Raw genomic sequence first — 17,157 nt, forward strand, 5'->3', positions numbered from 1 at the left:
CGGGGCTCTCCTTCCCTCCTAAACCGGGGGGGTGGGGCCTTGCCCGTGACCAGCCCTCCATCCCCTTTATCCCAGCCCTTCCGCTTGCTCTTGGTGCGGGGATGAGTGACCTGGGGGCGCTTTCAGGGGCACTCCATCTGGATTCAATCGTTCTCTCTTACTCTTCCTTTTTAAAAGGAGGTAGGTAATATTAGTTAGGGGTTCCCTCTTCCTTTAATCCCCACCAACCTCATAACTGGGGATAACCGAAGGAACCCTCGGTCTGTTTGTGTATGCATCCCCAGTATGAGCAAGATAATATCCTGCCCCACCCCCATTTTCTGTAGCTGCCCCTTGGGGGCAGGAGTAGGGAAAGCACAAGTTTTCTTACTTTTCTGCTCCGGGCGTTAGCTTGCCTGGAGACTCCCAATTGATGATGTTCACACCAGCATCCCTGACAGCCGGATGACACAAGGTTGCCTTTTGCGTTTGCTGTTTGCAGGGGAAACCGTGGTTCTGAAATGACACCCCCCCTTCCGCCCCTTTCCTTCCTTGCTGATCACACCCCCTTCTCCAGTCCCTGCTTGTCAGCAGTCCGAGGATGAATCTTGGCTTTCTGAGTGAGACTCTAGGAGTAGGGGGAGAAGGGTGAAAGGAAAGGGAAGGCATTTGAGCTACAGACTAGACAGCAGAGACAGACAGTATGTGGTCGGTAGTAGGGCCAATAATTGTGCTCATGGTTTGTTGTTGTTTTGACTTGTTTTTGACTTTTCACAAGAGAACTTACATTGAGACTACTTGGGATGGAGGGAAAAGTTTTATAATTTAGGAAGGTTACTTTTTATTCGCTGAGTTTTCCACACATAAAATTCTAAGGCCGATGAATAGGCAATCCACATGTTGCATTTTGTCCATGAGAACTAGTTTAATTTTATGCTGTTGTAGATAGTTGGGGCTGGTTTAAAGGATGGTTGTTTTTTGTTGCAGTTCTGCCAGGGGTGTCCTCTAATGAGAGAATTGTTTAGAATTGAACCAATCTATTTTGTTTATTGGCTTTAATCACAAAAACAACAGGTAGGGGGAAGGATTTCATCTTAACTTGACCAGCAGACTTTTTTTTTTTTTTTTTTAATGGGACTCAATCTTTTGACATATCTGACAGATTAGGGAACATACAGAGGAAGTCAACACAGAAGACATTAGAGAACCTACACAGAGCTGAATGTGGTGGTATATGACTTTCGTCCCAGCACATGGGAGTCAGAGGCAGGTAGATCTCTGTGTGTTTGAGCCCAGCCTGGTCTACAGACTGAATGCCAGGATGCCAAGGGTACTCAGGGAGATTCTGTCTCAAACACCCCTCGCCCCCAAAAAACCCACCCTGCTTAGATAGAATTTCATAGCTGTCAGAGACTTCAGGGAGTTGGTTCATTCATTCGGTTTGCAGACCAAAAGGCATCAAAACAAACTGTTCTAGTAATCCATCGGAGGAAGTAAATATTACTGTGTAAATAGGTCGAATTATAGCGCATTAGATTTAAGTAGAACATTAAGTAGAGTGTTAGATTCTAAACTTGATAGAAAAGACTTGCTGCGCAGAACTTAAAGAAAAAGGGATTTAAAGGGCTAAAGAGATGGGTTTAGCAGTAAAAGCACTTGTTACTTGGGCAGAGGACCTGGGTTTGATTTCTAGCATTCACACAGTGTTCACAGAGTAGTTCACAATTGTCTATAACTCCAGTTCCAAGGGATCTAATGCTCTTTTCTGAATTTTGGCACCGGGAAAGCTTGTGGTGCACATCAATGCAAGCAAAACTCTCATACACATAAAATTAAATAAATTTAAAAATAGATTTAAAATATGCCTAGACTCAGCCTGTAGGTTGAGACCCTTTTGGAATCGACAGACCCTTTCATAGGTGCCACCTAAGACCATTGTAAAACACAGACATTTCCATTACGGTTCATAGCAATAGCAAAATAGAAGTAGCAATGAAATAATTTTGTGGTTGGGGGTCACCACAACATGATGGACTGTATTAAAGGGTTGAGTGTCAGTAAGCTTGAGAATCTGCAGTAGCCAAACCAAAACTGAACTCACAAAGAGCATAATCTTAGTAGAGGGTTGAGAATGAGTCACCTTATAGTTTTTCCTGATTTTAAAAAAGATTATATTTTTATTTATATACACACATGCACACATATACTCTCTCAACACATACTACACACACACACACACACACACACACACACACACACACCTCACACATACACATACACTTACTCAGTCACACACTGAGGCAGCCTGAAAAGTACCAGATCACTTGGATCTGGAGTTCCAGGCAGTTCCGTGTTGCCTGACATGGGCGCTGGGAACAGAACTTGGAAGAACAGCAAGCACTTTTTAACTGCTAAGCCCTCCCAAACTTTTGCTAAGTTTGAAAAGTTAAACTCAGATTTTCTTTTTTCTTTTTCTTTTTTTTTTTTGTAGCTCAGGCTGTTGTGGAACTTGGATGACCTTGAACCACTGATTCTTCTGTCACTGCCTCCTAAGTGCTGGGACTACATGCATTTGCTACTACCATGTCTGACTTTTTCCTTCAGTTCTTGCCTTTGGTCTGTAGACATATTTATCATATAAGGAAAAAAATGCTCTGAATTTTGAAAGTAGAATGATTAATGGTTTAATACCATATATTGTTTATATATGTTGTAGGATCAGGCTCATTACCATCTATTAAAAGTTAAAGACATTAGTTTTTAAAATGCCATTTTACCATCTCTTATATTGTAATTAAGAGAAAGACACATAAAATAAATTATTCGGCACGATGTTTTCTTACAAGCTTAAGAAATGTAGTGAGAAGCAGCTGGTCACTCCTCGAGGCCAGCGAAACAACTGTAGACAACATGAAAACTGAAAACTCTTAAAACAGTTGAAATAACTTAAGATTCTCATATACAAATGTTAGTACACAGTAGGCTTTTTTCATCGTTGGTACAATGTAAAGTCTGGCTGGCAATAGTGGCACAAGCCATCAGTCCCACATGGGCTCTCTGAATTTGAGGCCAGCCAAATTTGTACTTGGAGTTCCAGAGCAGTCAAGACATTGATTTTGAGATGTAAAACAAGGTTTTCAAGGCTTACCTTCAGAAATTTTTGTTAATTTATTATAGAAGTAATAAATGGTCAATTCAAATTAGGGTTTATTATTTTTTTGTGTGTAGTACCCTCAGAGGTCAGAAGAAGGTGTTGGATCTGGTGGACCTGAGGTTATTGGTGGGTATAAGTTTCCGACTTGGGTACTGGACACCAAACTCTGGGGCTCTGAAAGAGCCGTGCCCAGACAGCCCTAACCACTGAGTCATTTCTCCAGCCCCTCTCCCACTCAACTTTAACTGTTGAAGCCCCCCTACTCCCACTTTTGTTTTTTGTTTTTAGTGAAAAAACTGAGAGAGGCTAAATGGCATAGCAGACGCATAGAGCCTTCCTGTGACATGTGTCAAATGCTAGGTCATTAGGGAATGCTGTTTTTTAAGCATCTCACAGACTGTTTGTTTGTTTGTTTATTTTTTGATTTTTCAAGACAGGGTTTCTCTGTATAGTCCTGGCTGCCCTGGAACTCACTCTGTAGACCAGGTTGGCCTCGAGCTCAGAAATCTGCCTGCTTCTACCTCCCAAGTGCTGGGATTAAAGGCGTGCGCCACCACTGCCCAGCTATAAAATCTAATTTTTAAATTTATAATAGCATGTTGTTATCCTTATGCATTGAGTACTAATCACACTATTTTTTTGAATACTATGTGGTAGAGATTTCACAGTATAAAATGATGAGCATATATCTTTAATGCTACAAATTCCATGCTGACTGGCCACAAAGATTTGTAAAAATTCAAACCTATTTTAGGTTAAAAAAAGGATCTATCCTCCCTAACTGCTGGTCTGCAATTTTTATTAGGCATTAAGAACATTGAAAAAAATATAATCTGTTATGTTGAGGGAATAGGGAATAGTGTTTATTCTTTTGGAATTCCTCTTTTTTTTTTTTTTTCTGAGACAGGGTTTCTCTGTGTAGCCCTGGCTGTCCTGGAACTCACTCTGTAGACCAGGCTGGCCTCGAACTCAGAAATCCGCCTGCCTCTGCCTCCCAAGTGCTGGGATTAAAGGCGTGTGCCACCACCGCCCGGCTAGAATTCCTCTTTTAGAGAGTAATTTCTTCTAGCTGTTTCTCAGTTGGCATCCCAGTTTCCCTCTTTATTTAGATTTTTTTTTTCACTGTTTAGCTTGCGTTTCTTTTGGAAAGGAAGTGTGTCCTTGGTTGGCTTTCTCTCTGTGAACTGTACTTCTCTTCCCTTCCTTGCCAGACATTGCCTATCTACTGTTTGCTTACTCCTCTCCTTTATAGCTGTGAAAACTGGCTCTGCCTCATCCCTTCTAGACTTCTTGAAAAGGATTTCTTTTGGAAAAACACAGTGGCCTTTTCACAGTTGTAATAACCACTGTAATGCATCTCTCCCCCAAGTCCCCAAGGCACAGCCTTTCTCCTGTGTACAAATTCAGATCATTCTGTGTCAGGATGATAATCAGCTTGAGCAGAGGTTCTTCCCTTCCTCTTTCTTCCCTTTCCCCTTCCTCTTCCTTCTTTGAGATGGTCTTACTTTATAGCCTGGGCTGACCTTGAACTCACTAAGTAGCAGAAGCTGGCTTCTGCCTCCCAAGCTTTCGTAGTACTAGAATAACAGCTGTGGACTGCACCTGACCAGATGTGCTCTTTTTCTAACAGGTTTGCCTGTCACTGAGCTGGAGATTCTAAACAGGAGCCCGAGTTTTGCTGTTATTCAGTGTTTCTGTTCGTATGCCAGCTGTTGGCTCTCACAAAGATCCTATTTGTCTTCATTTATTGAAGAGAAACCCGGCAGAAAACCTTGAAGGCTCTTTAAAGTTTAAATATTGGATGATCTTAATATGCTATTTAAAGTTTAAATATTGGATGATCTTTATATGTTAACAGGGTTTCTCTGTGTAGCTTTGGCTATCCTGGAACTTGCTCTGTAGACCAGGCTGGTCTGCCTCTGCCTCCTAAGTGATGGGATTAAGGTGTGTGCCACCCCACCCCCTGCTGTCATTGGCTTTTGTTTTGGAGACAGGGTCTCTCTTTGTGGCCCTGGCTGTCTTGGGACCTGGAACTTACCATGTAGACTAGGCTGGCCTTGAACACACAGATTCCCTGCCTCTGCCTCCATGCTGGCTTGAATTTATATCTTATTAGCATAATCATCTGAGTAGAGAATGTGAGCACTTTGAAAGTCTATAATGGTAACCAAACATAAGATTATTATGCATTTTTCTTACATCTTATTGGTTATTGCATTTTCACTAAGGATAGTGACTAGTCTCTAGATATTCCCTGGTATACTTGTTGGTTAGAATATTACACCTTATTTTTTAGCATTTATTGACAAATACTTAGGGTACTGGTAGCCTCATTTTGTAATTTTTGGATCTCAGTAATTGATCCATTTTTCCTGTTTTATCATCTAGTTTGTGTAATATATGTAATATGGTCTTCAGAAGTTTGAGAAGTATAGTAAAGCGAGGTTGTATGAGTTAGGCCAGCATTGGGCCAGTTGTACTTTATTTTAAATATTCCAGTTTGTTTATTTTATACAATTTTTACTTGGCTCCAAATTATTATTATTATTATTATTATTATTATTATTATTATTATTATTATTAGTATTAGTGTGTATGTTTGTGTGCTACAACATACAGAGGTCGGTACAGCATGCAAGAGTTGGTTCTATTCTTCTGTCATGTGAGTTCCAGAGATTGAACTCAGGTCTACAGTCCTGGCAGTAAGCCACTGAGCTAACTTGACAGCCCAGAATTATTATTTTCCTCAGTCTGCTTTTGAAAAAAGGTGCTTAACATGAAGAATTCTGTTAATTAGATATTCTCTTTATTTACATTTCAAATGATATCCCCTTTCCCACTTTCCCCTCCGGAGAAAAAAAACCCCTATTCCCTCCCCCGTTGCCCTGTTTGCCAACCCACCCTCTCCCGATTCCTGGCCCTGGCATTCCCCTACACTGAGGCATAAGCCTTCACAGGACCAAGGGTCTCTCCTCCCATTGATGACCGACTAGGGACTAGGCCATCCTCTGCTACATATGCAGCTGGAGCCATGAGTCCCACCTTGTGTACTCTTTGGCTAGTGATTTAGTCCCTGGGAGCTCTGGGGGTACTGGTTAGTTCATATTGTTGTTCTTCCTAAGGGGCTGTAAACCCCTTCAGCTCCTTGAGTCCTTTCTCTAGCTCCTTCATTGGGGACCCTGTGCTCAGACCAATGGGTGGCTGTGAGCCTCTACTTCTGTATTAGGTGGGGACTGGCAGAGTCTCTCAGGAGACATCTATATCAGGCTCCTGGCTCCACAATAGTGTCTGGGTTTGGTGATTGTATATGGGAAGGATTCCCAGGTGGGAAGAATTCTGTTCTTAACGTAAAAACTTAGTGCTATGATAATAGTAAGCCATTATCATGCCTTATTTTTACATCTCATTCTTTAAATTACTCAGACTGCAATAGGCCATTGTCATTGTAGTCTTCAGGTTGGTGCTGTGACCTTCTGTACGAGCCATGTTACTGAATTTTAACAACATGCTTCTTAAGGACATGATGTTTCAATTAAAACCAGGTTTTTTCTGTATATGTCATCCTTATTTTTTGTTGGGAATTTTTCATTTGTTTATGTATAAGACAAAAAATGAGATGTATAGGAAGGTTCTTTTTTTTTAAACGGAAGTTTAAGGAGGAGAATGTTCTATAAAAGAAGTGGAAGGGGAGGATTGTGGTCAGCTTAAACTGTTAAAAGGCTTAGGATCAATACTGAAGTAGAATATGAGCATCTTAAGCTATTTGCAGGGATTGACTTGTTTATAAAAGCATCGGGTTGTTTCATCTAGCTTCTTGTAGAACACCCCCATTTTGTTAGGTAAGGGAAAGATCAGACAAAGCTTGACCTTGAGAATAGAAAAGTTGTACTGAATGTGAGTTGTTGGGTAGTTTCAGTGACTTGTAAATCCTGTATTCTATGGTGTAGTATAGTAAACAGTAGTCAGAAGTGTGCTGAAGAACTGGCTTTTATTGCACCTTACTGAAGTCTTAGAGTGTATGCAGTACACTGAATATATTTGACCACTTAAAATGTTATATGTAAGCTGGGTGTGGTGGCCCATGCCTCTAAAACCAGCACTTGATAGGCTGAGACAGATGGGTCTCTGTGAGTTCAAGACCAGTCTGGTCTATATGGTGAGTTCTAGGACAGCCAGGGTCATACAGAGGAACCCTGTCTCAAGGGAAAAAAAAAAAGTTATATACCTAAGATATGCATGGTTATATGCTTTGAGTGTAAGTAAAAGTGGCTTTAGAGCCATTGGTTATATTATCAAAAGAACTGTTGAGACAGCTAGCCCCAAGCTGATTTGCAATTTCATCTGTTTTTAATGAAGACTTAAAGCGCTATATCCCAAGCCCCATAGATTGTACTGATTACCTTGGGTAGCAATGACTTTAGATGTTAACTGAAATTTAAATGTCTTTTCAATAGACCACAGACTGTAGTCCAGAACTTCTAGTTTGGTTGAGGTTTGCTCTTATAGCCAGCAAGCTGTTGCCCGTCCTTACTCATTTTACAGCTTTGGGTGTCTTATCCTATTGAATTTTAGAGAACTTTTCTGAGAGCAGATAGTTCCTTTACTTCACCCTCCCCTCTGCGCAACAACCAAATAAGATTGTTTATCTAATGTAAAAGATATGGTGTTGGTGGGCGGTGGTGCATGCCTTTAATCCCAGCACTAGGGAGGCAGAGACAGGCGGATTTCTGAGTTCAAGTCCAGCCTGGTCTCCAGAGTGAATTCCAGGACAGCCAGGGCTATACAGAGAAACCCTGTCTCAAAAAAAAGATATGGTGTTAATTTAGTCAATGGCACTATAATTCTGAATAAAAAGAATGACTAGTTTTTAATCATAATTGTATACAGAGATAAAGACCTTTACAGTGATCATGTCTCATGACATTTTCAAGTGATGCTTTTCTGCTTAATTGTTGACAGATTTTCTTGGATTGTTCTCAAAAGTAATTGAGACATAAGGAAAGGATTCTTTCCACCTTGGGTTTACCTTCACTGTGTGTAGCAGTGTGACCTTGGCCACTTTACCTCTATCAGTTTTCTATGTTTTCATCTGTAAAATGGGAATAACACCTGTCTTAGTCACATCTTGGGCTCATTTAGTGTCCTAAGTGTGACTCTTGTACATGGTAGGAAGTTTTAGTCACAAGAATGTATCCAATTTATGTGGTATTCTCTCTCCCTTTTCAGGCTTTGTAATGATCATTTCTGTATACAGCGTGTTAAGACGAGGGATACCTTGGTGCTGCTTCTCGCTCAGATGGATGCTGCATTTTATCTTTATGTTCATGTTAGAATACTGATCCACTCCGTGTGCATTGGCTGTATGTCAGGGGTAAATAGGAGATTTAAATGCAGTGTCCGTAAATTTCAGTTGAAAATATTCTTGTTTGTGTGGATAAGCACATGCCCTGGTGCATGTGTGGAGTGCGGAGGACAGCTTTGTGGATGCGTTTCTTTGCTTCCACCTCTGTGTGTCTGAACTCAGGTTGCCAGGCTTGCATGATATGTGCTTTACCTGCTGAGCTGTCTTCCCAGTTGCCATCCGCCACCCTTTCCTTTTGAGTTTTGAGGTAGGTCTGTGGTAGCCTAGGTTGGTCTCAACCTTGACCTCTTGCTTCAGCTTCTTGAGGCAGAGGTTATAGGTGTGTTAATTTTCTTCTCGTTTTTAAGATACCATCTTAGGTTGATGACTCAGAACTTGTGATTTTCCTGCTTCTAGTTCCCAAGTGTTGGGGTCACAGATGTGCAACATGATATCTGGTTTGTATAGTACATTTCACTTAGAATTTGATATACTTGGAACAGCTCTTCAAAATTTGGTAGTATTAAAATGTTTTCTGGTGAGTTCTGGGCGATTTTGCTTTTATCTCTGATTTTCTACTTTTTTCAGTTTTTTTCTGTTTAGCAATTCTCTAATTTTCATTTTTAATTGTTACATAGTTGAGGATGATGTTGAATTTCTGATCCTTCTATTTCTACCACCAGAGTGCTGGAATTATAGTCCTGTGCCACAGGTGACCCCCTGTTTTATGCAGTGCGACACTGTTTCTCTGGTCATGCTAGGCCAGTGCTCTAAAAATTGAGCTGCTCCCCAGTTCACTGTCTTGATTTTTAGAGTATTTTTTTTATCCTATTTTACTTCTCTACTACGTTGGGGCTAGAAAATAGCTTTTATGTATCAGGCAGATCTTACTCTCTTCTTAACTCATAAGGGAGTAGGGAAATAGGAGCATTTGTGTTTCTTTTTTTTGGTCTCTTGTAAGTGAATTATCAGGAAATGGGGAGAGGAAATAGGATTTATTTATTTATTTATTTATTTTTGGTTTTTCAAGATGGTTTCTCTGTGTAGCCTTGGCTGCCCTGGAACTCAGTCTTTATATTAGAGATGTATACCTGGGTAATCAGTTTTATTTTGATCAACTGTTGGTAGCAAAAATCATTGAAGACCAGAGTTCTCATTTCCACCATAGTTCAATTGCTATATAATTCTTCAAACTATTTTTGTCCCTTCTTTGAGCTAGTCTTCTGATTGAAAAATTATCCTCATCACTAATGAATTAGTCATAGAGTTGTAGTTTGGAGTTATTTAAGTCCTGTTTCTGCTATAACTTTAACAGATACTTGTCTAATTTCTTAGATTAAAAGCAAAGTAAGCGTATGGGAAGAACAGGGCTGCACCAGGGGAAACGGGTTATTTGTAGTACCACAACCTAGAAGTGTTGTTGACTATTTATTTATTTAGAGATAGGGTATTACTATGTAGCCCTTGCTGGTCTAGAACTCTCTGTGTAGACTAGACTGGACTCAGAGTCACAGAGATCCTCCTGCCTCTGTCTCTTGAGTGCTGGAATTAAAGGTATGTACCACCAGGCCCTGATAGAGCTACATTGTTTTGTAATTCATTTTTTAAAAATTTACAATGTCAACATTTTAGGACTACATTTTTTCATATCTTCAGAAGTTTTAAGGGATTACCTGTAGTTTAAAAAACATTTTATTTTTTAAAAGATTTCTTTAGTTTTTATTTATATAAGTACACTGCAGCTGTCTTCAGAAGAGGGCATCAGATCCCATTACAGATGGTTGTGAGCCACCATTTGGTTGCTGGGATTTGAACTCAGGACCTGAAAGAGCAGTCAGTGCTCTTAATCACTAAGCCATCTCTCCAGCCCTAAAATACATTTTCAAACACATTTCTTTTCTTCTATACTGAATATGAGTTTTTAATCTTGAACTAGAGGTATAGCTCAGTGGTAGAAGGATTTTGTAGTATGTACAAGACTCAGTGCTACCCCCCCAAAAATTCAAATTTAAATTCCAGCAGTGTAAGTTTAATGTAAGAGTGTGATTTCAGTGAGATGTATAAGTAATGAAATGACTAGGGTATAGAGGTTGTTACCATGCCTTTGGCACTATCTAGGCCAGATGCTGCCACTGGAGATGCTTGGTGCTAAGCCTAACCACCTGAGTTTGACCTTCTGGATCCATATGATGGAGAGAATGGATTCCCCCAAGTTTTCTCTGACTTTCACACATGTGCATAGGGTGAGTCCACATATGTGCATAGGGTGCGCGTACACTTATTCACACACACAATGTAAAAAAAAAAAAAAAAAAGATTAAGATGAAGCCAGGAGCTGTGGTACCGGTCTTATAATCCTAGCATTTGGGAGCTGAGACAGGAGGACAAGATTTCAGAATCAGGCTGGGCTAGTTAGACCTTGTTTCTATCCCTACATGTGAGGTGACAGAGATAGAGGGGGCTTGCTTACAGTAGTTAGGGAAATCATGGCCTGGTATGGGAGGGAGGAAGGATTGGGTGAGCAGATGGAATGGGTTAGGACTTTAGCAGTGTGGACAGTACTGAGGCTGTTAAAGGTTGAATGTTGAGGTTCTGTCTTTGTTAATGGTCATTAACTAGAGTTGAGATAAGGGAAGCTGAGGACAGTGTTAGATAGCTGTTGTTAAGTTAAGGGAAGCTGAGGACAGTTTTAGATAGGGATATATGATGTCCTCTTTAAAAGAAAAAAGGTTTGGGCAGGTTGACCTCAAATTCAGTTTGTAGTCCAGACTGGCCTTCACCTTGTGATCCTCCTGCCTGAGCCTCATGAGTACTGAGTTCTATAGGCATAAACCACTATGCCCTGCTGCCCAGTTAAATTTGAATGTTATATTAAATAATAAAATTTTAGTTTAAGTATTCCTTAGATATAGTTTGAGGCATACTTACACAGTACTCATGTTTATTTGAGTATTAGCAACAATAATTTAGATACTGCCTAGGCGGTGGTGGATGTGGGACAGAGAAACTGAGCCAGGATAGAGACTTTTTTTTTTTTAAAAAGATTTATTTATTTATTTATTTATTTATTTATTTATTTATTTATTATGTGTGAGTACCCTGTAGCTGTCTTCTGACACTCCAGAAGAAGGAGTCAGATCTCATTATTGATGGTTGTGAGCTACCATGTGGTTTGCTGGGATTTGAACTCAGGACCTAAGAGCACTCAGCTTAGCTGAGCCATCTCTCCAGCCCTAGACTTTTTTTTTCTTTATATAAGAAAATATCTAGAAGATTGTTAGGTGAATGTGACAGTGTTGTTAGTGGGTAGTATGTGAGTCATGAACCTTAATAAGAGGGGGTTTTTAAAAAGAGAAGAGTTGGAACTTTACCTTCTTCAGTTTTCTATTTAGTGTTTCTAATTTTACCCTCTATAACTTAACAGTAAGTTTGTTTACTTTAAAAAAGTACTTGAGAGGGCTGGAGAGATGGCTCATTGGTTAAGAGCACTGACTGCTCTTCCAGAGGACCTGAGTTCATTTCCCAGCAATCACATGGTGGCTCACAACCATCTGTAACAGGGATCCAATGCCCTCTTCTGGCGTGTCTGAAGATAGCTACAGTGTACCTACATACATGAAATAAACAAATAAATTTTTTTTTTAAAGTACTTGAGAGTAGGTACTAAGCATTTGACAGAACTACTCCATTCTCTTGTGTTCTTCAGCCATTTTATAGCCATTTAGATACGTCATAATCCTAAGGTTTTATCTGTCTTGTCAGTCAGTCAGTCTTATCTGTCTATTTTTGGTGCAGTAAAGGTCAATAATTGGCATACCTCTGTGTGTGTGTGTGTGTGTGTGTGTGTGTTTTGAGACAGGGTCTCAGTATACAGTTTTGGCTGAGCTGGAACTTGTTATGTAGACCAAGCTGGCCTTGAACTCAAAGATCTGTCTACCTCTGCCTCCTGAGTGTTAGAATTAAAAGTATGTCACAATGCCTAGCTTCTTGCCAGTATTTTAATATAAGAGGATGTTATGAGACTCAAGTAAAATTAATGACTTAAAAAATACTGAGGCAAAAAAAAAAAATACTGAGGCAAAAGGTGTAGTGGCACAGGTGTGCAATAATAGACCAGCAGACGTAGAGAGAGGAATCCTGACTTTTAGGCTATTCTGGGGTTAACATAGCAAATTCAAGACCAGCATCTAAAAAACCAAGGTGTAAGAGGGTTATAGCTTATCAGTAGAGCATTTGCCAGCAGGCATGGGCCTTGGTTTCAATTTCCAATGCTACAGAAAAGAAAAATTCAGGTAACATGTTTTTATATTTGTCTATTGCTAGTGTAGTAAACCTATAAAGTGTCAACTTTGTCTATAAATTTTATTATTAAAATTTATTATAAAAATCTATAAAAGTAAAAGCAGGGGACTAGAGAGATGGTTCAGCAGTTTTTTTCAGTGTTTGTTGTTCTTGTAGAGATCTGGGCTCAGTTCCTGATGGCTCATAACCATCTGCAACTATAGATCCAGGGTATTAGACACCTTCTTCTAGCCTCTGAGAGTGCCAGGCATGTCCATGACACACAGACATTCATGTAGGCATTCACTCAGACACATACATCTTAAATGGCTGTATACCCACTAGCATTAAGTACCATAGGTATCTTTACTCAGCTTTTACCCAGTCCTGTTTCATCCACATTGCTACCCAATTGCTGCTCACCACTCTCGATTGTTTTGAATTGATCATGTATGTGAGTTCAGCATAGCTTAGTCTTCCCTCATGCTCAGTTAGGAATTAGAAAACTTATTTTGTGTGTGTGTGTGTGTGTGTGTGTGTGTGTGTGTGTGTGTGTACTTCAGTAAATATTCTCCTGTGGAGGCCAGAGGTTGACTTCAGGTATCTTTCTCTATTGATCTTTACCTTTTTTTTTTCTTTTTTTAAAGATTTATTTATTTGTTTACTTATTTATTATACACCGTGGCTGTCTTCAGACACCTCAGAAGAGGAGGGCATCGGATCTCTTTATGGATGGTTGTGAACCACTATGTGGTTGCTGGGATTTGAACTCTGGACCTTTGGAAGAACAGTCAGTGCTCTTAACTGCGGAGCCATTTCTCCAACCTGGTCTTTACCTTTGTAAGGCAGGGACTGTGACTGAACCTGAAGTGTGCTGTTTTGGTTAGCCTGGCAGGCCAGCAAACCCATGTGACTCACCCATCTCTACTCTTCAGTGCTAGAGTTATAGGCACATGTTACCATGCACTGCTTTTCTCATGTGGGTGTTTGATCTAAACTCAGGTTGGCATGCTTGCATGGCAAGCATTTTACCCACTGAGCCATCTGCCCCATCTTGGTTCCTATTTTTTTTTTTTTTTTTTTTTTTTTTTTTTTTTGAGACAGGGTTTCTATGTGTAGCCCTGGCTGTCCTGGAACTCACTCTGTAGACCAGGCTGGCCACTAACTCAGAAATCCGTCTGCCTCTGCCTCCCAAGTGCTGGGATTAAAGGCGTGTGCCACCACCGCCAGGCGATGGTATACACTTTCAATCCTAGCACTCAAGAGGCAGAGGCAGCTGAATCTCTGTGAATTTGAGGCCAGCCTGGTGTACATAGCAAGTTCCAGGATAGCTAGAATTACATAAGAGGGGGATGGAGAGATAGCTCTACACATGTAAGATTTCATTATTAGAAGTAAATGCCAGCCGGGTGGTGGTGGCGCACACCTTTAATCCCAGCACTTGGAAGAAAGAGGCAGGAAGAGTTCTAGGCTAGCCTGATCTACAGAATCAGTTCCAGGACAGCCAGAGCTAAACAGAGAAACCCTGTCTTGAAAAACAAAAAACAAAAAAAAAGTAAATGCCAAATTCCTATAGACCTGCCAAGAAGTATTCTGTGTAATGAACATAAAGCCCATAGTACTGAAAGCACCTTGTCACCATTACCCTCAGCATTTAGACATTTGAAGCAGCATTTGCTAATTCCAAGTCTGGCCTGCTTTATCTGCATGACTTCTCAAAGTTCATTGACATCTCTCTCCCATATTTTCAAGTTTCTTTTATACCCTTGGATTAATTTATATAGACTTGAACTTAGATAAAGCAGATAGATGGGCTCTTTGTGCTTTATGTAAGCATTCTGTTGATGTTTAGCAATGATGTTTTACATCTGAAAATCATTTTGTTTCTGTTAGAATAGATCAGGGAAAAATAGAATAGTTGTGTTTGGGTCACCTAGTAGTATGTGTTCTTTTGGGGACTGAGGTGCTCTGCACATGCTCAGTGAGTGCTGCCATCATTAATATATATTTAAAAGTCATCAAGGATTCTAATTTGTCTTCAAGTCTGTAGTCACTTTGAAATTTTGAGCGTTTTAACTCATCTGCCTCTTTATTTATTTTGTGTAATATATGCTTTTTTAAAAATATCCTTAAAAGTACTGAGCTTTGGAGGAGGAGTAAGAAGTCATGGATAGAGGATGGCCTAGGCAGTGATCAATGGGAGGAGAGACCCTTGGTCCTGTGAAGGCTCTATGCCCCAGTATAGGGGAATGCCAGGGCCCGGAAGTAGGAGAAGGTGGGTTGGTGAGCAGGGGGAGGGTGGGGGGAACAGGGACTTTTTAAATTTTCTTTTTCTTTTCTTTTTTTTCTGAGGGGAAACCGGGAAAGGAGATATCATATGACATGTAAATAAAGAAATATCTAATTAAAAAAAGAAAGAAGTCATGGATGTAGGCCCAGTGGTTTCTTTAGAAATGCTACCATTAAATAAATTTGCTTGCAACTTTAAAAGGACTGGTTTCCTGGATCCACTAAACACAATATGAGTTCTGGATGCTTGGAAATGGTTATAGTTTTAAGTATCCCTAGGTAGTTTTTTTGTAAAGCTGGGTTTATAAACCACTGTTGGATTTATATATGCAGGATCCCTGGCTTCTAGGTAGTATTTATTTAACAGATGATAGTACAATTATATATACCATGGCAACAAGTTCAAACAGAAACTGGGTGAACTTTAAGAATCAACATTTTAAAAAACACTGGAACACTGTTGGAGCAATGAAGACCAAATGAATTAAAGTTTCAGGGATGCAAGAGATGTTTGTAGTGGGCTGATTATGGACACATGCTGAAGGAAAAAGATAAGCCAGAGGTGAACAAAATCTTATTAAGATGTAGTGTATTCCTGACCCACTTGAATCACTGGTCGGATTACAGTGATCATCTTTCTCAACCCTTTTTGCTTAATGAAGAAGTAGTAATTGTCACTAAGAGGATACTAGAGTTTTAAGATTCGTTTATTTGCAGTATTCAGAGTACAACAAACAGTTTCTACAGATGTAAAAAGGTGAAAAATTGTGGTCCATATTCAAAAAGCAAAGTAAACTGTAGAAGTAGATTCAGAAAGTTGGCAGCAGACTTAAACAACAAAAACAACAAAGAAACAAATAAAAACCCTATAGTGTGGGGCTGGAGAGATGGCTCAACAGTAGCTACTCTTAGGGAGAACCGGGATTTGGTTCCCAGAACCCACTTTGGGCAGCACACAGCTCCCTGTCTGTAACTTTGATTCCAGGTGATCCAGTGTCACCTTTTGGCCTCAATAACACTGGTTACACACATGTGGATACTTACACACAAATAAAATTTAATTTTTAAGATAAAACAAAAAAACCCCCGTCATTTGCTAAGAAAATAGGGGGAAAGACAATTATGATGACTGGGAATTTCCCTGAAGAATTGGAACCCAGAGAAGGGAATAGAGAATAGGTCATCTAGGAAGCAATAACACGGTTACGAACTGCTTGAAGTCTTCCATTTATTTAATTAGAAAACGTAGGCCCAGGACTCTAGCACTTCCTTCTGTCCTTGCTGTGCTCTCACTGCTGTCTGCTCATTCACTCGTGTTCTTTTTCTTGGCCCTGCCCTTTACCTGCCTCACTCCCTGGGAATGTTTTGGGAAACAGTTCAGTTGAGTACAGACTGTTTAAGATCCATGGGGTCATAGACCTCTGTCTGTTTGTTTGCTGTATCAGTGTTAGGTAATGGGTGGATCCCTGGGGCTCTCTGACTAGCCAGTCTAGCTTAATTATGTATCTCCAGGTTCTAGTGAGAGACTCTGTCTTAAAAAGCAAGGTGGAAGCTGTGGAAGATAGAGAAATGATTCAGTAGATCTGAGCAGTTGCAGTGCAGGCATGAGGATTAGAGTGTGGAGCCCAATGCTGATGAAAAAGGCCAGGGAGGCCACATATGTGCTTGCAACTGTAACTTCAGCATGATAGGGGAGTAGAGACGGGATTGTTAGGTGTAACTTCTTTCTATTGCTGCCTGATTCATATATCCTTGATCATTTTGGACCTCAGCTGTTGTGGTAATCCAAACCTTTATCAAGGAGAATATGAGTCTGTCCTGTGTGCCTACTGCATGTGTATGCATGTAGCACACTGTACTGCAGCGCAGTGTAACATAGTGCAGTGTAATATACTGCAGTGCAGCGTAGTATATACTGTAGTGCAGTGTACTGCAGTGCAGCGTAGTGTAGTATACTGTAGTGTAGTTACTTTACTGCAGTGCCGTGTAGTGTAGTACTGCAGTATAGTGTAGTCTACTGAAGTGTAGTGTAGTACAATGCAGTGTAGTGTAGTGATTTTCATTAACTTTTGGTCTTATACAATATGAGGTTAGAGACTTTTTTTTTTTTTTT

At 40.1% G+C, this 17,157-nt stretch overlaps 1 protein-coding gene across 3 annotated transcripts in view; it reads left to right on the forward strand.

The window, feature by feature from the left end:
- Window positions 1-17,157, forward strand: part of Nf1 (neurofibromin 1) — a 258,357-nt gene that overhangs the window by 657 nt on the left and 240,543 nt on the right. The gene's annotated exons all lie outside the window — the stretch shown is intronic.

This window comes from Mastomys coucha, unplaced genomic scaffold (assembly GCF_008632895.1).
Source record: "Mastomys coucha isolate ucsf_1 unplaced genomic scaffold, UCSF_Mcou_1 pScaffold5, whole genome shotgun sequence".
Taxonomy (NCBI): domain Eukaryota; kingdom Metazoa; phylum Chordata; class Mammalia; order Rodentia; family Muridae; genus Mastomys; species Mastomys coucha.